Source organism: Mus pahari, chromosome 8 (assembly GCF_900095145.1).
Source record: "Mus pahari chromosome 8, PAHARI_EIJ_v1.1, whole genome shotgun sequence".
Lineage (NCBI taxonomy): Eukaryota > Metazoa > Chordata > Mammalia > Rodentia > Muridae > Mus > Mus pahari.
The window spans coordinates 82,082,104-82,107,590 of record NC_034597.1 but is presented as its reverse complement, the minus strand read 5'-3'; the positions used below and the strand labels follow the sequence as shown (position 1 = coordinate 82,107,590).

Below are 25,487 nucleotides of genomic sequence, written 5' to 3'. Positions count from 1 at the left end.
ACACACACACACACACACACACACACACACACACACACACACAAATCAAGTCACTGAGGACTACACCTGTCCTCTCTCACTTAAGCCAGACAGACAAAGGAGTCCAGTTAGTGGAATGGGATCCACAGACAGACAACAGATTCAGGGATGGATATCCCCTGCTCCAGTTCTTAGGGGACCCACATAAAGACCAAACTGCATATCTGCTACATATGTGCGGGAGACCTATGTCCAGACCAAGCTTGCTCTTTGGTTGGAGGCTCAGTCTCTGGGAGTCACAAGGTTAGCTGCTTCTGTTGGTCTTCTGCGGAGTCCTTATCCTCTTGGGTCCTTTAATCCTTCCCACAGTTCTTCCAGAAGATTCCTGAGCTCAATCTAGTGTTCTGATTTGAGTCTCTTCATATTTCCATAGGTTTCTAGGTGGTGTTCTCAGAAGACAGTTGTGTTAAGCTCACATCTTCAAGCATAACATATCACTAATAATGTCAGGAATGGTTCTTGCCCATAAAATGGGTTTCCATTTGGATTAGTCATTCATTGTTCATCCTCTCTGTCTCTGCTCCATCTTTATCCCTGCACATCTTGTAGGTAGAACACATTTTTAGTTCCAAGATTTTATGCGTTGGTTGCTGTCATTATAACTACTCTGGGAGTCCTCCCTGGCTAATTTTTAAATGTCCCACTATCTCAGTTTTAAAAGATTAAGAAGTATTTTCATGTTTGATCTGAACTCATGCTCAATTCTCTTTCATTTAAATGATTGATAAAGCAAGATATAAATTTAAGAGTGGAATTAATGAAAAATAAGTAAGAATTACTGTTATGATCCAAACTTACTTGCCCTAGACAGTTTCCCTATTCAGTCAAATATTAAAGTAGTTCATTAATATATATGTTATATAAAGAGCAATATATACATATACTTCATACAAATCTATAGAAATACATTAATACATGTGTATTAATACATATGACTGGTAGATTGCATCCCATTACATCTGATACCAATAACTGTCCATAAAATGATGACATACCTAGAATGACTGTTGTGAGAAAGTTGAAAATGCTATTACGAATTGAGAAACATATCATATTATATTATGATTATATACTATTGCACATTTTACAGTATCATTCTCTAGCACCACAGGGTTATTAGTCAAGGTGATTATACAAGTTTAAACAATCTTTTTATCAGGATGTGCAGAGACACATATTGATTATACTTTTATTAATATTTTCAACATTGTCTTTATTTGAGAGAAATTTACTTAACAGTTTTGTATTTATTCAGTGAATCACACTTTTCATATCTCTTATATTAGGTTTATAGTGCTAAATTAATTATTTAGAAATCAGCTTTATGATTTAATAAAGAAAATTGTATACAAAATTTACTTTAAACTTTTTCTAAACAGTTTTCCAAAGACCATTGCTCACAAGAGTATATAAGTTTCTTTAAAAATTATGTTGTTAAAAAAGAAAACCAATTATGAATACTTTAGTTTACAAATTTTAAAATAATTTTCATTACCTCAAAAATTATCATTTAAATCTGGCATATATTATTTATAAACTGACCATTTTAATATAGATTTGTATCTTTCATTTTTATTACTATGAAACACTCATAGAAATTTTACAAAGGTAAGGCCTATGTAACTAAAATGTGATTGGGGCCATGTTCTTTGGAAACATCATCAGAATAATTTTATTACCATTTATTATTTAATATCACAATTTATGAAAAATTAAAAATAGGTTAATGTAATAAAAAGAAAAGGAATCATAAAACTCTTTTTCTCTATAAATATCTGTTAATGGGAATGGATGTCACATGAGTTTGACAGAAGCACAGGTTGTATTTCTGGGTCGTGGCTTGCCATATAAAGCTACGACTAGCAAACTTTCTGATGTGGAATTAAAGCATATGTCTACGTGAACCAGTGAGCTGTCAGTTCCCTGCAATGAGATTGAATTAAACAAATACAGAGTGGATAAACGCAAGTAATAAAATGAAATGGAGAAATACATCATTTCAACAGGACAAGCAAATACAGATGTTTCTACTGGTTATGTCATGAATATGCAGTTGAGAAATCTTGTAGGTAATGGAGAATCACATAATTAGCATTTAAGTGTGTAATCAAAAGTGTTTATCAGCTATATTAAGCAGTTATTTCCCATCGGTTCATGACTTAAATTATTATAACCAAATCACTTTATTTTTATGTAGTTTTGAAATTGCCATCTTGAAGGATTTTCAGTGCAATTTTACTGTTTTATTTGTATACAATACATTTTGGTAATTTCTAAAGGCAAGTGTTAAAGTTTCTTATGTTAACAGTATAACTGAGAGTGATTCCTTGTTGGTTTTCCTTGTGTTATCATGCAACAAAATTACAGCACATAGTATTTCTTGCCCATTTCATCTAGAAAAATCACACCATGTCACAGATCTGTGTAACTATCATGAAATGCTCTACTAACAGGTTGTGCCTAAGAATTATTGTAGATACCTAATGGCAGGGGAGATACTATGATCAACAGTTGGTTTTCCCCGTGCAATGCTTATCCATTGCCCTCCAGATGTGATCCCCTTGTAATTTCCCCAAATGTGGGAAACATGACAGCATAATTTGTGGTGGGGGGGACTGTGATCACATTCTCCCCTAAGAAATGAGGGTGAAAATAGACTTACTTTAGATGGATAATTTTACATTGATTTTCTTTTAGACAGAAGAGAATATGTACATTTTATTATATTGATTGTTGTAGTTAGAGTTACTATTACTGTGGTAAAACACCATGACCAAAACAGACTTGGGTAGGAAATAGTTTGTTAGGCTCATATTTACATATCATCCCCTATCACTGAAGTGATGCCGTCAGGACAGGAACACAAAAAGGGCAGGAACCTGGAGGCAGGAGCTGGTGTATAAGCCATGGAGAGATGCTACTTACGTGCTTTTGCATCATGGCTCTATCTGCTTTTTGTTTGTTTGTTTGTTTGTTTGTTTTTCATTTTTTGTTTTTCGAGACTTGGTTTCTCTGTGTATCCCTGGCTGTCCTGGAACTCACTTTGTAGATCAGGCTGGCCTCTAACTCAGAAATCTGCCTGCCTGCCTCTGCCTCCCGAGTGCTGGGATTAAAGGTGTGCACCACCACTGCCGGACCTGCTTTCTTATAGAACCTAGGATAGCAACACCCACAATAGGTTTGGCTCTTTCCCAACAATTACTATTTAAGAAAATGCTCTCCCATCTGGATATTATAAAAGCATTTTTTTTCCAATTGTGGTACTATCTTTCTAGATAGCTGTAGCTTGTGTCAAGATGACACAAAAATAGCCAGGATACTGATGATTCATAGACACAGTACCTTGCTTCTTTACATATGGTAAACTTTGATGAATATGAAAAACCCACTAACTAATTACTATAATTTTGAACTTTATAATATACCATGTCATCTGAATTTGCTAAATTATATAAAGTAGATATTTTGAGTTCCCAATTAACTTTAGATAACAGTATTCATTCTCCTTTAGTTTCTCTGAATGATACGTATTACCTATATGAACTTCTAACATTCCCTAACATAAATGTCCCTTTTAAAAATAATATGAAAGAAAATTATACTTAACTAAGGTTCAATGTAGGTGTGCTTTACAATCATATAATATAGTTTCTATTTTCTTTCATATAAAGGAGTAGTTATGACTTAGGGGTAAAGTTCTCTCTCTTGTTGTTATCCCCTTTCCTGAGTCCTGATTATCTGGTTTTTGCACTATACACATATAGTTTCTTATTTATAAGATCAGCTCAATAGAATGGAAGAGTGATAGTGCCACTAATTACACACTGGATAGACTAAACTGTTTTTGGAATGATCTGATTACTCTCTCTTATGACTACAAATTAGAAAACTTTTCATTTTCTTTTTTAGTTTTCAGCATTCTAATAATTTTTTTAATCATGTCATATCATATAGCTATATCAGACATATAGCTAAAATTTATCATTGTACAGTACTATATATACATATATATGCAACTATAATTAAATATCATATAGTATTCCAACTACCATGGTAATATGAGCATGTGTTTTCCTTCTTTGCTCTTTACATGGTCTGATATTGACTAGAATTTTTAGTAAGCTCAGTCAGGTCTCACCTGTGTGTCTTTAATAGTTACCTCATGCACCAAACCTATTTAGGCCAAGTTTTGTTGCTTAATTTGTTTAGTTTTTCTGACAAACCCTTCACAGGAATCAATACTCATTAAATTTATTACCAAAACAAGTCATCCTAAGGAAAACGATTTCATATAAAGTCCAGTTCTTCAAATGTTTGAGCTGTGCCATGTTGACAACATTGGGCAGGAAACACCTCCTGGAAGTTTTTGGGCACTATATTTTATATTTGTGTAAGTCTATACCCTATGGATCTGAGGCTTTCTGGTTTCTAATGGGCATTCATCACCCAGCTGATGGGGCATGTGATATACATTCTATGATCATTAAGGTCTGAACATTTCACAATCTAGTTGATTCTTCTGTTCATAAAGTGTGCTTTATACTTTTGGAACACTACAAGATTGGGGAGAATATAGAAAACACCTAGCTGTAGTCTTTATTTCATTGAGTGTCAGAACCTGGTCAAAATAATGTTATACAGAGAACAGTGCCTTGGAGAACCATGATAGAGGCTTCAGGGACAAAGGCATTTTACCTTAGGTGCATTTTTTTTGATCCCTGGGTAATAGATATAAGGCCTTTTTCTTGGACCTTCTGTGCTACCTGTGGCAAACATTTCTATTCTATTTATAAGATGTGTTTATTCTTCTTGGATGTTAGAACATTGCCATAAAACCAAATCTGTTGAAAAGATACAGAGAATTCTGTTCTTAGTGTGACCTAGATCTGGCCTTCTGCCTTGCTTTCATAAATTCCCAAATATAATACCTAGTACATACCAGGAAACTGTGTTTAAATTGCTCAGTCTTGAGAAAGCTCTGGGAAAGGGCTGGTCTATTAACATTTAGTATATGCTTACTGATGTTAGTTTACATTTTTTTCTGATCATGTCTTACTGAACTCAAGCAACCTTCCTTTGATCATTGTTTCTTTCTTTCATCCATGTATAAGCGTACACTGAAACTTTAATAAAATTGTCTATAGCCTTAGACTGTAGTCTTCTCCACTCTTTGAGGTCTTGAAATCCCAGACTTGGCAAATAAATATGCATCAGTAGAGGAGAGTCAACTGTGGTTTGTTTATTTGTTTTGTTTTCTTTTAGCTTCTTTATTTTCATATTAAAAACAAATATTGTAACTCCTACAGTGATTAAGATCACTCTCCCCAATTTTGAGGGATAGGTATAGGAGTCTCATCCAGTTGAAAAGTAAAAATAAGGAGCAGGGGTGGGGGGGTGGGGTATAGGGAACTTTCAGGATAGCATTTGAAATGTAAATAAAGAAAATAATAATAATAAAAAAGAAACTTAAATAAAAGATTATTTGGCACTCCGTCCCCCGCCCCCCCCCAAAAAAAAAAGAAAAAGAAAAGTGAAAATAAAAACTGTGTCCTTTGGCTATGTTTTAGGTGTAAGCTTAATCTATGGAAAGCTGATTCATACACGCAACTATCCAGGAGGAAATCAAATCAATGTAAGCTATGTGTCTCATTAAACTTCGTTAAATTTAAAAAGTGATGGAAATAAAAAGTTGTCTATGGTAAAAGTTGCCAAAGCCCATAGTCTTTATCTGTTCTGTCTTTCTTAGGGATCTTTTTCAGAAAAAGACTGAGGCTTCTTAACATGAAAATGGAATTTAAACCAATTACCTAGTAGACTAATAAGCTTGATTGTGTCTACCAACAAATTGAATAAAATGGTAAACATAACTCAACTTTGTATTTTTAAATCTTCTTTAAATGTATGTAAACTCACTGATGTAAGCCAAAATCCACTGCTCAGTTTGTTTTATTTTGACGGCACTTGTGATGAATATGTTACTTTTGTTAGGAGATGAGTTTGCATATGCTGGTTTTTAGAAAGAGTTGCAAGGTACATAAATAAAGATAATGTGTATCTATTCATTCCCCTTAAATAGAAGTACTCATTTCTTAAGATATTGCCAACATTTTTCACAGATTACATAAAGGCATCCCAATGCTTCTCATTGCAAGCAGAGATTTATATTGTATTCAGAATCATTCTGAATGACTACATCAAAATTTTCTCCATTACCTACACTAGGAAATTGGATGAATCAGAAAATCTGAGTTTCAAATGACATTTATCTTCTTGGTTTATCATTGTTGTTGTTTTAGTCAAACTGTATAGAATTATTCAAACTTAACAATACCCAGAATGAATATGAACACATTACAATTGGAAGCGAGGAGTTTTTTCATCAGCCAAGAATACTTTCATTTATTTCAAGGTGAGTTTTTATATAGATATTCACTCATGTAGAACCTCAATGTCAAGGAAGGTGTTTAAGCAGATTATCTGATGTTTATGTTCTTGTTTTACTTTTTGCATGACAGGCTTAGATATTTACTAAGAACACAATTTACTCATTATGAAAAGATTTGCTTTCATACTTGCTGAGACTAGACAATGTTTTGGGTTTTTTGAACATTGAGTGGAATCCCTTCTTATTATAACCACCATCTTCATTATATCATCAGCACCACAAATTAACAACTACAAATTCATCACTGTTATCCCATTTTCTGTTGCAATCAGTCTCCTGGGCTTTTGGTCAATTGTCTTGCTATTTCCATTTGAATATGGAAATGCATAGCAAAGGAATTAAAGAGGTGGGAAAGGAAAAGAGGAAAAAAAGTATTGCAAGGCCACTGTGTGCGGATTAATATTTAAACTCAGCCTTATTTGGAATTCTAGTTGTTTCATCTAATTGATCACCTAAAAGTTATCCATTTACATTTTAAATACTCTACTATTTAATCCTAGGAATTATCATAGCCTCAAGACAATCCCCTTCTTTCTCTCAGACTTGTTGGTAGACTCTCAAGAGTATTTACTTCCAAACACTGTATCAAGGACTGTAAACCACAGGTATCTCTTTTTCTCCACAATGCTGGTTTGTGTAATGTCTCAGAATCCTCATGCTTTTAGATGCTTATTGCTTTTAACCTGTCTTTGGAAAGGAAGGCAGATTTCTGACATTATTCATCTATGCATGACAGCTTTATTATGATAACATTCAAACCTGTTTATTTGGGGAAGGGGCAAAATAAACATATAATAGTATATGGATAGAAATAACTGTGTTTGTAAAGCTGACAAGTTAGAGAAGAAGCATTTCAGTAGCAATTTGGTCACATGAACTCTTCTCTAAGAAATAACATATATTTTCTACTATAAGCAGAATTTATTATCACACTTGAAATCTCTAAGACTTTAAAGATGTTTAATTGTTGGACTTTAGGTATTTTAGGTAATTTTTTGTAGATCATACTCAGCTCAACTACACAAAGCAAATATGTTTATGTTTCTATAAACTTAAAGCAGGACTAATCTTAGTATCAGTCATAAGGTAAACCAAGCCCCTTGACGTCCTTTCTCATAACAAACATGCTTTAAATGCAAAGGAATCAATTTCATGGAGCTACTACTCAGGACATCTCAATGCGTGTGTTTGTGTGAGATCCTAAGGAATTGTTGTGAGACACATAGATGCGAGAATCCCATGCAAGCTTCCGATTATCCGAGCTTCTGCAATGTGGCATGTGCCACGATAAATAATGTTTGTATTGAAGTAAGTATCTCTACCATTTTGTAGAAAACCAAGCCTGTGTGTTTATTTTCATTGCAGCTGAAAATCACTAACACATGAAAGCAAGTTGATCAAATCTCTTCCAAATTGCAGTGTGAAATTTAAACTGTTAGGGAAGATATGAACACAAAGTAGTACGTAAAATACATAGCTATATCTGGAAATTTTTCAGCATCATTTTTTTAAGGTAGAACTTAAGATAGTGTCTTTAAGAGTTTTAAGATGATATTTTTTCTATGAAATTTTATGTAATGAACAGAAAATAATTTTGCCTATATGTTAATAAGACCTTTTTTGATAGAATTCATTTTTTTAAATTATTTTATGAGATATTTTCTTCATTTACATTTCAAATGCTATCCCTAATGTCCCGTATACTCTCCCCCCACACCCAGCTCCCCTGCCCACACACTCCCACTTCTTGGCCCTGGTGTTCCCCTATATGGGGCATATAAAGTTTGCAAGACCAAGGGGCCTCTCTTCCCAACGATGGCTGACTAGGCCATCTTCTGCTATATATGCAGTTAGAAACACAAGCTCTGGGGGTACTGATTAGTTCATATTGTTGTTCCACCTATAGGGTTGCTGTACTGGATAGCTTTGTGTCAACTTGACACAGCTGGAGTTATCACAGAGAAAGGAGCTTCAGTTGGGGAAGTGCCTCCATGAGATCCAGCTGTAAGGCATTTTCTCAATTAGTGATCAAGTGGGGAGGGCCCCTTGTGGGTGGTGCCATCTCTGGGCTGGCAGTCTTGGGTTCTATAAGAGAGCAGGCTGAGCAAGCCAGTGGAAGGAAGCCAGTAAAGAACATCCCTCCATGGCCTCTGCATCAGCTCCTGCTTTCTGACCTGCTTGAGTTCCAGTCCTGACTTCCTTGGTGATGGACAGCAGTATGGAAGTGTAAGCCTAATAAACCCTTTCTTCCCCAACTTGCTTCTTGGTCATGATGTTTGTGCAGGAATAAAAACCCTGACTAAGACAGTTGCAGACCCCTTCAGTTCCTTGGGTAATTTCTCTAGCTCCTCCATTGGGGTCTCTGTGTTCTATCCTATAGATGACTGTGGGCATCCACTTCTATATTTGCCAGGCACTGGCATAGCCTCACAAGAGATAGCTATATCAGTGTCCTTTCAGCAAGTTCTTGCTGGCATATGCAATAGTGTCTGCGTTTGGTGGCTAATTATGGGATGGACCCCCAGGTAGGGTAGTCTCTGGATGGTCCATCCTTTCATCTTAGCTCCAAACTTTGTCTCTGCAACTTCTTTCATGGCTATTTTATTCCCTATTTTGGGGAGGAATGAAGTATCCACATGTTGGTCTTCCTTCTTCTTAATTTTCTTGTGTTTTGGAGATTGTATCTTGGGTATTCTAGGTTTCTGGGCTAATATCCACTTATCAGTGAGTACATACCACTCACTGATAAGTGGATATTAGTGATCCTCACTAAGGATGATATCCTCCAGATACATCCATTTGCCTAAGAATTTCATAAATTCATTGTTTTTAATAGCTGAGTAGTATTCCATTATGTAAATGTACCACATTTTCTGTATCCATTCCTCTGTTGAGGGACATCTGGGTTCTTTCCAGCTTCTGGCTATTATAAATAGGGCAGCTATGAACATAGTGGAGCATGTATCCTTATTACCAGTTGGAACATCTTCTGGGTATATACCTAGAATAGGTATTGCTGGATCTGCCTGTTGTACTATGTCCACTTTTCTGAGGAACCGCCAGACTGATTTCCAGAGTGGTTGTACAAGCTTGCAATCCTAAGTGGATCAAAGAACTCCACATAAAACCAGAGACACTGAAATATATAGAGGAGAAAGTGGAGAAAAGCCTCGAAGAAATGGGCACAGTGGAAAAATTCTTAACAGAACAACAATGACCTGTGCTGTAAGTTCATGAATCGACAAATGCGACCTCATAAAACTGCAAAGCTTCTGTAGGGCAAAAGATACTGTCAATAAGACAAAAAGGCCACCAACAGATTGGGAAAGAATTTTTACCAATCCTAAATCTGATAGGGGACTAATATCCAATATATACAAGGAGCTCAAGAAGCTGAACTCCAAAAATTCAAATAACCCCATTAAAAAATGGGGTACAGAGCTAAACAAAGAATTCTCAACTGAGGAGTACCGAAGGGCTGAGAAGCATTTTGAAAACTGTTCAACATCCTTAATCATCAGGGAAATGCAAATCAAAACAACCCTGAGATTTCTCCTCACACCAGTCAGAATGGCTANAATCAAAAATTCAGGTGACAGCAGAGGCTGGCGAGGATGTGGAGAAAGAGGAACACTCCTCCATTGCTGGTGGGATAGCAATAAGACCTTTTAACTTGTTAAATTTGGGCATATAGATATATAAACATTTGTAAAATGTGATTTATTAATAAAATTATTAATTTCATAGGTACATATACTAAATTCCAACTTGCATAAAGATAAATACACTATATCCTGTGAATCATGTGTGTAGTGGGGGTGATGATGAATTATAGAAAATACTTAATTAGAAACACCTGCAATTTTCTCTTGTTAGATACTTGGTCTTATATCAGTTTCAGACAGATATGATATGTGGTATGGAACATGCAAAGCAATGTTTTTCAATGAGAAACAAAGGTTTTTAGTAATAACAAGACTGTTAGTCTAAATCTTTACAGAACATTCCAAGAATATCTTTTTGCACATAGGTGCAACCAATACTTTATCAATTCCTGTATGTTTAATTCAGGCATTAAATGATTTAAACTTTCCACTAAATTGTTTTAGATATCTAGGGCAAGTTACTATAGCCAGCCTCCAATCTACTGAAACCCATCCATATTATTTTTACTCTGTTAACAAAAGAATGAAAATTGGAGAGAAGCCAGTGGAACTAACTGAAATATGAAGTATGAATTCATGCTTCTGGATACTATATTGGTATGGAACAATTTGATGTCCCATCTACTATAGTCCTGAATTTTCAAATTTAACGTTTGCAGAGTTATAATTGTTAATGACTATCAATTTTACTTGAAAGCACTATATGCACATTCACAAATGAGATGATACACAAAAGAGAATTATTTTATGTGTGTTGTTACATTCCCTATATAGTTACGAAATTAGATTGTAGTACCCTTTTTTTGTGCACATGGTTTTGTGTGTGTGTGTGCGTGTGTATGAGTGTGTATATTCATGCTGGTTGTGCAAATGTATGAATGTACTTCTACATGTGTGCCTAAGAATCCTTTCGCAGGAATCAACCATTTTCCCTTTAAAGATAAGGACTCTTGCTCGCCTGGAGCTTGCTGAATAGAAAAGGCTGGAGGCCTTTGGAGTCTCAAAGATCCACTTGTATCTGCCTCCACAGAACTGGGCTTAGAAACACGAGCTTTTGCAATCAGCTTTCTCTTGCATGTTAGAAATCAAACTTAGCTCCTTTCCGTTGAGCGACACACATTTTATCAAACAAGTTCTCCCTCAAAGTCTGGTTTCTGGATTACAGAAGAAGTAATCACTTAAAATATTTCTTCAAGATGAATCATCTGCTATTGTTTTACCTTGAGGAACCCCTTAATCTACAAAATAGCACTGAGATTGCCACACTAATAAGTGTGATAACTTATCTAAGAGTCCTAGAACAGTGGGAAAAAAAACTAACAGTTGGGCTTAACCTTATATGGTAAATGTTGTAAACATTTCAAAAACTAGTCATAAGAATGCATTTCGTACAAAGGACTTTCTTCTGTCACTTTTCTCTCTCCTGTGAGGTATTGTCTGTCAGGATCAACTTAAAGGGAGAACCCTTATTTCCACTCAGATAAAAGACACAGAATCTGTGGTGGCACGTTTGGGTAGGATGCTCAATCTCTGGGATCACTTCTTATCATATTAATAGCAGGCAACACAGCTTGATCCATCTCTTCAGATCAAAAAGTAGAGAAAGCAGTGGCTTGAATCAGGCTTGGCGACACGACCCCCATGAACCACTTTCTCTTGTTCTCTTTCCTTCCCATGACACAGTTTCTCTACCTAGGTCCTGCCTCAAACATGACACAACCTCTTGAAACTACTATGTCACAAACAGGAGGTCACATATCCAAGCAAACTTTTATAGTCCATTCTCTGGACATAAGCTGTCACACATTTTGAACATTAACTCAGCAATGTTTAGCATTGGTATGAGGATTGCATGTAACCATCCATGTGTAGCATGTGTCCCTCATTACAAAGCATTACAGAGTGTTAGAACATGTGCCAGTGTTGCTCTTACACATGGCGTCAGCACTCTGTAGCACTACGCATCTGCCATGTTTAAGATAATGTTGGAAAAATTCTTTAGCAAAGAAGCATGGTGACCACAGAAGGCACATTTTATTTTCACATTTGCATTACAACAATTACTTACAAAAATAAATTCGAAGCCATTTTTTTTTTCCCTCCTTGGCAGTCCCGGTGTATTAGTAGATAGCCAAGTTAAAAAATCTAAAATTGATTTCCCGTGTGAAGTGAGTTTTAGCCAACCATCTGCTCAGGAGAGGAGAAAGGCAGACAAAGCTTATTCTTGCCTGCTGCCACTCCTCACTGCTGTTAGGTGACTACTGGGAACGTTAAAATAGGATTGCCAGGTTTAACTTTTCAAAAAGTGGAATAGGCACATGTGTCTTTGAGGGATTTGGGGACTGTAGAACTCTAGTGTGGCCAAAGGGAACATTGACTTATCGGGTACTGACTGGCTGAGTGCTATAAATGGTCCTGATTGCTGTCTCGACTCCATGATTCATCGATAAAAAGGTGATGATTTTGAGCCTAGATATTGCCCAGTAATATGTGTCTAAGAAAAAGTATTATTGTGATAGCTGGATTTCATAATCTGATGGATTTTAATTTTCAAGATAGATATATTTAAAATGCAATTTTGGAACTACAAATTAAAGAAACTTCTACCAGTAAAATGAGACAGTATTTTAACAAAGAATATATGAGGCTGTTCTTATATCAATAGCATTGGAAACTTAGTAGTGTCTACATGAGTATAGCTAAAATAAGCATAATTTGCAGACATGTACCATGTGACTACTTTACTGTTACAAATTTTCTGTAGTGAGAAAAATATAAATCATCAATGAATTATTAAAGTATATAATCTGATAAGCTTGCCTGGAAATCTGCAGAGTCTTAACTCAGGTCTTAAGTGGCCTTGTGATCCACAGAAAGTCAATGTCAAGTTAAAGGTACTTTCTGTGGAACAATATATATTTTATATGTAAAATACATTTATACTATATATAAAATATATTTTTTCCTGAATGAGAAAAAGAAAGATGTACTCACTTTCTTAAATATATAGGTCTTTGGGGGAGGGTTATATCCATTTCTTTACTTATCAATATTGATGTTGTTTCCCAACAATAAATGTCTCTGGATTAACTCAATCCAGTCACACACACACACACACACACACACACACACACACACACACACACATTCTGTTTCCATTTATCCCCTCTTTCTCACTGTGTCCTATCCCTTTCTTCCTTCTTCCAATCATACGGCCTAATCCCCACGTGCAAAGCATTTCTTCAATTCCTGTTTCCCCTCACAGTTATTTATGGGTAATTTAATCAATTCAGATATGTAATGAATGGTCTCCATCTTTATATATCAATATTGTTCTATTACACTTTTCTTACTTGAAAATCTTAAACATTCAGATCTTGTTAACTGATCAAAAATATTGATACAAATGCTGGTGAATATATACTATGTAATGGCATTTGAAATCTATTCAAGGATTTAGTGTTCATGAGCTCCCAAAACTACGTTTTGAAACCAACTTTACAAGGATGAAGACAAATCGGGATGAAGCAGTGGAACTGGAGGAGAGTGAGAAAACCACATGCATTGTGTTTAAACAATGTGTGTTTGGTTCCAATATTTAAAGACTGCTAAACAGTTGAAACAGAACTGACAATTATATGTTATTTTGGTAGACTGTAGTACACTATAACCCAAATTATTTCTTTGTGCCTCTCCTAGTAGTCTCTCCTACTTGCTTCTCACCCTGTTTGCTAATATATATATCAAGCTAGAGGTTTTAGTTCTTCAGTGTGATGGATTTTGAACTCAATGCACTGTAATCTAGAATTTATATTTTCTCTGACTTTCAAAATGACTTTCTGCTAGTAATGGATCTGTTTAAAATCTGGATTATTGTCATTAGATCTTTGTTTAAAATTTGAATTCTTTGCCTCTATTGGACCCAACTGTATATTCCTTAATAGTAATGGAAGTACTAAAACATGATAAAGTACTGTATTAATACAGTCCCTAGGGGAATCTAATTGTTATTTCCATGGCAATAAATAAATAAATAATAAAATGTATTGTTTATAAATGGCTGATATCTGAGAAATATCCAAAAAGGAGGTACAAGATTGGTCTCAGTAAAAGATGGGTATATTAAGTTTCAATGCTTAAAATGATTGTTAACTCTAATTATAGTTTGTAATAAAATGAATTAAAAGCAGATCTTCTTGCTTTGAAAGCTATTGGTACACTGGCATGTGTTAGATGCCATGCATTCGCGAGTTCCACAGTGACTTTCATCTACATGGAAACCACAGCTACAACAACAACATTATGAACAAACATTACCCCAATGGACAAGATGAGAGTCATGCTGACCAAAGCCAAGCAGAAAGGTGGTTTCTCTCAGTCACAGTGCTGCTGGATAAACCTAGGATAATTAAGATGTCTCTAGCCCAACCTGCATCCCTTACTGAGCACCATTTTGAAGCAAACAAGATGTATCACAGATTCAATGGAGGGGATACTATTGGGGAGCATAAGTCCCTTTAGAGACAGATTTCTCCTCTTTCAGATATATTTCTGCCTGAGCATATTTATTGCTGCCTTTTTTATTATTGCTTTGTTCCTTTTACAAGAACTTGAATGGCTTCCATCTCCGAGGAGAAATGATGAAGTCGTTTAGAAAGAGGACATTGCTCCAGCAGAAAGGTTTACCCTCTAATGCTTTCTAAGTGCATCTTTTGGGCTATAAGTGAGATCCATGCCTAGTTTCCCAGATAAGTAAATAAACTCTATTTTGGTAAGGCATTGCTTTCTTTAGTTGCCTCTTGGGTCTGCCTTCCTAAACCACTGTTTACAGATTTGCTGAATCATGGAAAATCTCAACTTCTGTAGCTAGAAATCTGCTCTATATATTTGTAAGAAAAAAAATGGCTATATTAGTGGGAAACATCATAGGAGAATGTCAGCTTCTCACCATGTAGATAATAGCTAGGCATCTTCCTATCACTGAAGTTTCACATCACTGGTTGCTTTAGTTATTTGGTTTTGTTTTGCATTTTCAATTTTCTAGGTACTGAAGAGTGCGCCTTGAATAAAATAATCTTCTCTGCTCTTTTCAGAATTGAATCACAATAGTTTAGTTCACTAAAAAATATAAGTTGGAAATTATATAGATCTTAATTCTGATACAAATGTGCCCTACTGTTAGACTGGGATAATAGATGTGGCATAAACTCTCTGAGTTATATTGTGTATGGGTAAACATCATGTAAGAACCCGTTTTGATAAAACGTAAGTTCTAGTAGTCACATAATAGATATCAGTTGTTACTATTGAGGGATGAGAGGTAATACCTAACAGTAAGAGAAACACTATGACATACACTATATCTATAACTAATGTCCACAAATTTTCCCATAAGCCTCAGAGGTATATGTAAACATCCTTTCACATAAGAAAAGTCTAGAGTTTTGAGTAAATGTTTAATTCAAATTCACCCAAACCCAGAGCTGCTCCATGTTTGAATAAAAAAGAGGTTCATGCTCACTCAGGGCTAATTCTACTTCATTCCCACTGAATTAATCCTGCACTCCATCCCATGCTAGTAGTGGCAGAAAAAGCTATATTTCTTTCTGTTTTGAGAGGTTATATATTGCCTTACACACATGCCTTCATTTGGAAATCAGGCAGTTAGCTAACATCTTCATAAAAACAGTGCTCTGGCCGTTAAGCCCCAGAACAGATTTAGACTACTGACTATTAAACCAATCTTTTCACATCATCATCTCCTTCTTAAGAAATTTCATCCAAAAACTCTTTTCTTACATACAAAGTCCCTAAATTGGCACTTTTCAGGGGGAATGGGGGAATTACAATACCTCTGGGTTTACAGTTGTTGCCAACTTCATCCCAGAAAATATAAGGCTATTTATAGGACTCAAAGGTTTAGATGTTATTATATTAGGAAGGTATTGATCATAAAAAGAAAAACATTTATTTTCTCTATATATGGTCACATAGATACTTCCCTCCAAGGGCATGAGAAAAGTCACCTTTATATTAATGCATCTTACAGTCCACAATTCCTGTCTCAACTCCATGATCCATCAATAAAAAGGTGATTATTTTGAGCCTAGATATTGCCCAGTAATATGTGTCTAAGAGTGAAGAATTATTGTGATAGCTGGATTTCATAATCTGATGGATTTTAATTTTTAAGATAGATATATTTAAAATGCAATTTGGGAACTAGTTACAAATTAAAGAAACCTCTACCAAGAAAATGAGACAGTATTTTGCCAAAGAATATTTTGCCAAACATTTTGCTGTTCTTACAGTCCATGGTCAGTTGCCTTTGTATTATACAAACTTATACTCCCCTTACTCCTTCAGACCAAAGAAAAAATGAATGACTGAAACCTTCCCCTCAGAACATTTAAGTAATCTATTTTGTGTTCAGGGCATCTGTGGTCCAATATTTTACATTCTCTTTCAAATCCTCTGGTCAGTACCCACATTTAAAACCTACATATTTGGCAGGAAACATGCTCTTTCATATGCTTTGTTCAGTCCTAGACAAGTACTTCTTCAAAAGAAGACATATTTGTAAGCTATAATGCAAATTTTGCTTTTATGGCAAATACCAGGCTTTTGTACCAGTGTCTTATTGTCTCTAAGTCTCCTGGCCAGTGTCAGCGATGTGCAATATTTCATATTGTATTTAAAAAAAGGAAGAGAGAAAAGTGGATATGCATAGAATTCAGTAAGATGACTGAACCCATCAGTACATACAGAATTGCAAAAATAAAACAGAAGTTGCTGTTTCAACACACCCCAGAGTTAACATTGACTTTAAGGATCTATTTATTGTCAAAAAGTTCATAGAATTGAATTCTAATATTTGTCTGACTATAGTGCCACTATGGTTAATACCTTTTCTTGCAATTTCATAATAGAGAAAATACACAAAAAGTGAGTATGTAGTATACTAAAAACCCAATATTCTAGTATTTTATGACCTTTTTAGCTGATTTAAAATGAAACTCAAAGAAAAAGGGAAAAAAGAAAAGATTATTGAAGCTAGAAATATAATTAATAAGATTAAACAATCCTTTTATCCTTTTCCCCATACAAAAAAAAAATAGAAAATTCACAATAGTCAAATTATAGTACGTTCATTGCTGCTTTTGGTGTTATTGATGAACTGAATAGTTCACGCTAGCTCTTTAATTTATCCTAAAACTGATTTAACTCACTTTTTTCCTTCCCTCCTTTTCTCTCTGAATGGCTAGGTTCATTCCTTTTTATTATTCATTTCCTCATTCATTTCACTTTTTTATTTATTTGTACTTGCGCTCTGGATCAGACGATCTAAAGCTCTCCAGCTGATTCCCATCTCCGTAGCAGGAACTTAGCTCACCTCAATGCTATCAGCTTTCTATTAAATTATATCTCCAATTTTTAGAAAATTTCCAACATCTATTACTATTTCTACCCTAGAATTTCTGGAAGCAAAATTAAGCCACCAGTCTTTATAATCTGAATTTATACAAAATTTCTTCTTGACCTTAGTTTCCTTTCTTTATTAAAACAAAACAAAACAAAACAAAAAACAAAACAAAACAAAACAAAAAGACCCAGCATCTTGACTTCTCCAATTTCTGCTTGGGACTCTTAAAATATAAAGGCCTTGGTATTTGGTTTTCTTATCTTTTGCTTATTTATTGTAATTACTCTCTAAGACAAAGTGCAGCCTCTACCCATGGTCTGGTTTTAAGAAACAAAATTGATTCTAAGGAGAGACTTCAATTGTATCTGGTATTCTCCACGTGAATTACTGAATAGTCCAGTATTCATGACAGTGGGACACTTAGCATTTCTGGCTTCAAAGTGAATTAAGAAAGTTCCATGTTGCAGGCATGTCAGTGGTATATTTAGTTCTATAGTTCTTTCTGTAACCTATTCTGTCTGTTTAGCTGTCTTGGAATAAAAAGGACATCGCGGCAATCTTAGCTAATTCATTTTGTGCCAAGTGTTTCTTCCTATTGTGATAGTCCATCAGTTCACAAGGCAGGAATGGGAGCCAAAGGGATGGAAAGATCAAAACTCTGTTCCCTCTAATGCTAAGAAAGTCTGTCTTTGTATCAGTTAACTAAGCAAAGCTTTCCAAAGGGTACATTATATGGGATGCTTCCTTGCGCCAACCAAGAGAGAGATGTGTGCCTCATATTCGTGCATGTTCAAAATACTACTAACCAAATTCCAATTATAACTGTAAAAGACGTAATTTGCTTAAAGTCATGAATGTATCCTTCACTCTCTGTGAAATTTTAATGCTGTACCTTATTAGTTATATCTACATTTTCTCATAAGTTGACAACATTTACCAACATATTTTCAATATTTCCTTTAATATTTTTTGTTAAGCATACAGAAAAATTCTGATTCATAGAATTTTTAAAGCATTATTTAAGGAAAGAGAAACTTAAGTTTATTTCAATAAGAAACATTAAGTGGAACATTATAAGAATCAACCCCTGATGATATTTGGTGTTTAACTTAATGCACTAAGGGTACAATATAGATTGACTTTTGCTTAATCTTGTTGCCCCTGCCAAAGCCATGTGAAAATAACTGTTATATTTCATTTATTTTCTTTTTTAAAAAGTACATTTTACATAGTTGTGAATGAATATTATTTTAACCAAAAATACTGAGAAACACAAGTTGCCAACTGGAGTAAATTTAACATATCACATATACTTAAGTGGATGTCAGCATTAATAAGAATTAGAAATTATGGAAGTATTAATGCTGACATCTGTGCGATATCCATTAAGATTAATAACTCAAAGATCTAGGTCAATCAACCATCAGATTGTGATCATTACAGTTCTGAAATATTAAATTATGAGAATGGCCTATATCATCAATATAATTCATCTTGACATTACTTTATATAAACAGTTATGTGTAATGTTGATAATTGTGCTCATCAGATATATTGATAAAGATGTAACACACAATATTTTCAAACTTGTGTTTCTCTTAAATGAACATATGCATATGATATGAATAAAGTATCTTGAAATTATAAAGACAGCTGGCTGTTTGCCTTACAGTAACTTAGACCATTTTCTTTTCTTTTTTTTTAAATTATTTTTTATTAGATTTTTTTTATTTACAATTCAAATGCTATCCAAAAAGTTCCCTATACCCTCCCCACGCCCCTGCTCCTCTACCCACCCACTCCCACTTCTTGGCCCTGGTATTCCCCTGTGCTGGGTCATATAAATTTTGGAAGACCAAGGGGCCTCTCTTCCCAATGATGGCCGATTAGGCCATCTTCTGCTACATATGCAGCTAGAGATACGAGCTCAGGGGTTACTGGTTATTTCATGTTGTTGTTCCCCCTACAGGGTTGCAGCCCTCTTCAGCTCCTTGGGTAGTTTCTCTAGCTCCTCCATTGGGGGCCCTGTGTTCCATCTAATAGCTGACTGTGAGCATCCACTTCTGTGTTTGCCAGGCACTGGCATAACCTCACAAGAGGCCCCTATATCAGGTTCTCTTCAGCAGAATCTTGCTGGCATGTGCATAAGTATCTGGGTTTGGTGGCTGATGATGGGATGGATCCCCGGATGGGGTAGTCTCTGGATAGTCCATCCTTTCATCTTAGCTCTAAATTTTGTCTCTGTACCTATAACCTTTCATGGGTATTTTGTTCCTTATTCTAAGGAGGAATAAAGTATCCACACGATGGTCTTCCTTCTTGGTTTTCTTGTGTTTTGCAAATTGTATCTTGGGTATTCTAAGTTTCTGGGTTAGTATCTGCTTATCAGTGAGTGCATATCTAGTGACTTCTTTTGTGATTGGGTTACCTCACTAAGGATGATATCCTCCACATACATCCATTTGCCCAAAACTTTCATAAATTCATTGTTTTTAATAGTTGAGTAGTACTCCATTGTGTAAATGTACCACAGTTTCTGTGTCCATTCCTCTATTGAGGGACATCTGGGTTCTTTCCAGCTTCTGGCTATTATACATAAGACTGCTATGAACATAATGGAGAATGTGTCCTTATTACCAGTTGGAAGACCTTCTGGTAACATGCCCAGAAGAGGTATTACTGGATCCTCTGGTAGTACTATGTTCAATTTTCTGAGGATCCACCAGACTGACTTCCAGAGTGGTTGTACAAGCTTGCAATCCCACCAGCAACGGAGGAGTGTTCCTCTTTCTCCACAACCAAGCCAGCATCTGCTGTCACCTGAACATTTTTATCTTAGCCATTCTGACTGGAGTGAGATGAAATCTCAGGGTGGTTTTGATTTGCATTTCCCTGATGACTAAGGATGATGAATATTTTTTCAGGTGTTTCTCGGCCATTCGGTATTCCTCAGTAACTTAGGCCATTTTCACATTCAGGCAGTGTAACACCATTTCATGATGCCATTAAGACAAAAGCAGGATTCATCCACCAGTTTGTTTGTTTCTATCAATACCATGTCAATTCTCTTGTTAGTTATAGTAAAAAGAGAGAAAATTCACATATTTCTACTTCTTAATCAGGAATGATGACTTCTTTGGTAATTTTGAGACCTTTTGAATATATATATATATATATATATATATATATATATATATATATATATATATATATATATATATATCTGTCTAACAAAAATAATGAAAGGGGGTAGATTTTCACACAAAAAAAACTGTGGAATATTTGATTTCTTTAACTCAGATGCCTTTTTGTACTAAGCAAATTTAAATATAGACAAAGAATTCTAATGGTATTAGATCTATTCTTACTGAATGGGAAACTGATGGCAGTGGATGCCCAGAGACTGAGAAAGTCTTAAAGGGACAGTGTTCACACACTACAAACTACAAACTCCAGAAAGCTAGAGTGAAAGGTGAGCAGGGTAGGTATACATTTCAAAACACAAGTACAAGGCATCAATGCCCACTCTTGAGTGAATACCAATCAAGGTTTAAGTAGTGTTTATTAAATGCCTACGAATTATGTGGGACTATCAGGTTGTATTTGAGAACCATATTTGCCTTTCTTGGATTTGTTAAGCATTGCTTGTGAGGAGAACTTCCTGGAAATTCAACAGCCTCTATAGCCTCATCAAGCTAGAGTCTTTCTTTTTATTTTGTAATTTACTTTATTTTATTTAGTTCACTTTACATCCTCAATACAGCCTCCAATTATCTCCTCTCCTCCCAGTCCTACCTTTCAAAATCCATGCACCCATGCCCCCTCCTCTTATCCTCAAAGAAGTGAACCATCCTTGGATACTACCCAACCTTGGGCATCTAGTACCAGCAAGACTAGCACATACTCTCCCACTGAGGCCCAACCAGGCTCTAGGTAGGGTGAAGGGGATCCAATGGCAGGAGACAGAGACCAAGATGGCCTTGGCTCCACTGATCAGTGTATCCACATTAAGATCTAAAGATTCAACTAACCTGGGACAAACAAGATAAAATGCAGAAAGTGGCCTAGAACGTCTACGCATTTGTAGCAAATGTCCAGTATGGTCATACAAAGGAAAAGACTGAAATTTACAGACTATGGTAAATAAATATATATTATATTTTATTATATATTATATATATTAATAAAATTTTATTATAGTGAAAGAGGGCAGAGCTTGTGAAGATCAGAAATGATCCCTGGGTATGTATTACTGTTGAAATTTGTAAATTTAATGAGGTTTTACTGAGTGAGAAAATGAAGGAATGATGGCCTGATCTGTACTGTTTCACTCTTGGTATCCAGATGCCTCAGTTTCAGTCACTTCCTATGAATAGCTTCAGGAATAGGAATACTCCTTTAGGAGAAGAGAGGGAAGAGTAAAGGGAGAAGGAGGAAGAAGAAGAGGAGAGAGAGGGAGAGGAGAAAGGGAGGAGAGAGGGAGAGGAGAGGGAAAGGAAAAAGTGAGAGGAGAGACAGCTTAAAACAGAGAAACGTTTGCCTGCAATACTTCCAATATCATATCTCTGGCATCCTACAAGCAATCCCAAGGGCAGTTCTGGCTTTTAATCAACTTCTGTTTTCTATGTTCATGCTATCTACCCACAATTTCATAGTACTAACTTGACAAAGTACATTCATGGGTAATGATTTCCCTACATTTTAAAGCAAAGCCAGTTTTGTTTTGTTGTTTTGCTTTTATCTTGTTTTTTGTCCTTTCTACTTCTAGATGGTTACCTTGTCAAAAGCAGTAATTAAAATCTAACACATTCCTTTTGGTGATAATCCCATGAGAGTCATTGCTCTGATTGCACTTTTGGTTTTCTTTTCTTTTGTTTGTTTCCCTCATTAACTACTCAGTCCCACTCCAGACGACTTTTTGGAGCGTTACTCATAAAAACCTGTAGTAGTGACAGGACTGTACCTGCATCTCTTGCTAGTGTTCTAACACATAGTACATTATAGTATTGTCTGAGTAGAATATTTCCATTTCGACAGTGAGCACCAGACTTAAAGAGCATCGGCTAAGTGTGAGTAAATGGTTATCACATAGTTGTGCATTTTCAGATATATTCTATTGATATGTCTTGTCACTTGCATGGTATCTATTTATATTTACAGTTATATTCATATTCATTTATTTTATTTTTTGCACGGTATCTATTTATATTTACAGTTATATTCATTTATTTTATTTTTATTTATGTCTATCTTTACATCTATCTATATGTTTTTCTTTCTTTATCTCTATCTCAATCTCTATCATCTCTATATCTATATCTATATCTATATCTATAACTATATCTATATCTATATCTATATCTATATCTATATCTATATCTATATCTATATCTATATCTATATCTATATNTATCTATATCTATATCTATATCTATATCTATATCTATATCTATATCTATATCTATATCTATATCTATATCTATATCTATATCTATATCTATATCTATCTCTCTATACCAAGTAACTTCCTTTTAATCTTTGAGCATTGGGTAAGTGTGCATAAATGGTTATCACATAGTTGTGCATGTTCAGATATATTCTATAGATGTGTCTTGTTACTTGCATGGTATCTATTTATATTTGAAGTTATATTCATATTCATTTATTTTATTTTTATCTATATCTGTCTTTACATCTATCTATGTTTTCTCTCTCTCTCTCTCTCTCTCTCTCTCTCTCTCTCTCTCTCTCTCTCTCTCTCCACCAAGTAACTTCCTTTTAATCTTTGGGTCATAGTAGCTCCTTTTACAGTCATTCTTGTGAGTAGTTTTCATCTTTGAATCGGGTAGTAGAGCTTACATTTAGAAAGTAGTATTTGTCTCGAATGAACAGTGTTCATCCCAGATGCCCAGCGCAGATGACCATTTCCTCTAAATATAACTTTTGTCTAGATGACCAATGGCAGTAGGACCTATAGGTTCAAGATGTGAAAATTTGCATTGGTGGAAAGCCAATGAAGGTAAGCATATAATCCTGTATGTTTATCAGTGCAGTTAAACTTCCCTAGAGAGAAACAGTTTTTCTCCATCAATCCTGCATTTGGGACCTTGAATTAAATTGGCCAGTCTGATTTGTAAAGAAAATGAATTATAACTCTAGATCCAATAATCACGTTCGCCACACACACATTTATCAAAACAAATTATAAATTTGTATGTGACTGTGTATTTTTAACTCTCTACCAGTGATATTTCAGAAAGGAATCCAATTTGTGTGTTTTTTAGTCTTCCCCTTTTTGATTTTACTATTTTTAAACAAAAAATTATTTTCTAAAGAGAATATGGGAGGAGAACTGCAACTCTGTTTTGACTGATTTAAATTTAAGTAGTTTTTTTTTTTTTTTTTTTTTTTTTTAAGCAGGCTTTGGAAAGAAAAGGGCAGATGTCCTGTAGGCTCATATCCATACCTTGCTTTAAGAGAGAAGTCAGATATGTTTTCCTATTTACTCTCTAACTTCCATTTGAATTCTAAACAAGTATCAGTAACTTGCCAGATCTCTTTCCTGCTGCCTATTTTAAGCACCATCAGAAACTGGGGTGGCAGGGATGCGGTGGGGGAATATTCATTACTGTCTAAACCACTTGCGCATCAAAAATACACTATTGACAAGATATAGAAGGATACAGGCTGACCTGTATGCATCATATCCACATTTTAAAAGGTGTTTTCTAGCAAAGGAAATATCACAGCCCTATCAAGTGAGCTTGATATGTCTAGTTTTGATCAGTAGAAGACTCTAGAAAAACTTGCTGCTGCTAAAGCAGAAAAGAAAGATAACAGAACACCCAGGAGACCAGAATCTCTCCTAAAAATGCATTCTAATTCTAATTCTAATGCTCATGATGCCTCTACAATATAATTATTATTTACATTCATATATATGTATACACTGAACTGCTAAGAGCATGGTATCTTTCCCATGTTCCACTATTTAAGTGTAATGATAGCAGAATTCAATTATAGCTATAGCTGTCTCTATTACAGAGTTTTTCCTAGCACAAAGCACATTCCAGTTAAAAAAATTATAGCTTAATGAACAGTGGGATTCAGTACTGCTTACACTTGACAACTAATCAAATCTCAAAGCACACAATTAAAATGTGTTTCTGCCAGATGCATGATATATATATACTATTTGTCAACATCAGTGTTCACCTCTCTCTTTTTCTTTCTTTTTGCAGTTTATGGATTAAAATCAGACTTTCATTTGGGATTAAAATTACCCTCACCATTTTGCTAAATATTAGCCACAGTATGACATTATAAATGGAAAATACATTGTTTATAATGTGGGAAATTTCTGAGTAGGTACTAAAACATTACTTTTGAATATTTAAAATGTATGTGTTAATTTAATTGCTCTGAAATCATTTAACCTGTATCTATAAAAGTTTTATTCTTTGCACATGTATTGAGAAATCTCAGTGTACCATATTACCTCAAAACAAGTAAAACAAGAGTAAGAAAATTCTAATGGGAATATAGATGTTCTTTTTTTTTGGGGGGGGGGGAGGAAAGACTTTATTTCAGCTTATACTTCCACAACACAGTCTGTCATTAAGGCAAGCCAAGGCAGAAATGTGGAGGTGGGAACTGATGTTGAGGCCATGGAGGAGTGCTGCTTCTACTTTACTTTCTATCATAACTCAGTCTTCTTCCTTATTCAAACAGGAACTACCTGACCAGTGGGTTAACCTCTTCTATACCAATCATTAATCAGGAAAACACCCCATAGACATGGCCACAGGTCACTATAATGGAGTCAATTCTTCTTTATGGGCTTCTTCTATGATTCTTGTGTCAAGTTGACCCAAGTAACTGGCACAGTAACTCTTTTTTTTTTTTTTTTTTTTTT

At 35.0% G+C, this 25,487-nt stretch overlaps 1 protein-coding gene and 1 non-coding gene across 4 annotated transcripts in view; both read left to right on the top strand.

Annotated features, from left to right (window-relative positions):
* Pcdh9 (protocadherin 9) overlaps positions 1-25,487 on the top strand; it is an 877,954-nt gene that overhangs the window by 747,652 nt on the left and 104,815 nt on the right. The gene's annotated exons all lie outside the window — the stretch shown is intronic.
* LOC115064575 lies at positions 2,516-2,675 on the top strand. The gene has a single exon (XR_003844415.1). It is a non-coding gene; the product is annotated as a U1 spliceosomal RNA (small nuclear RNA).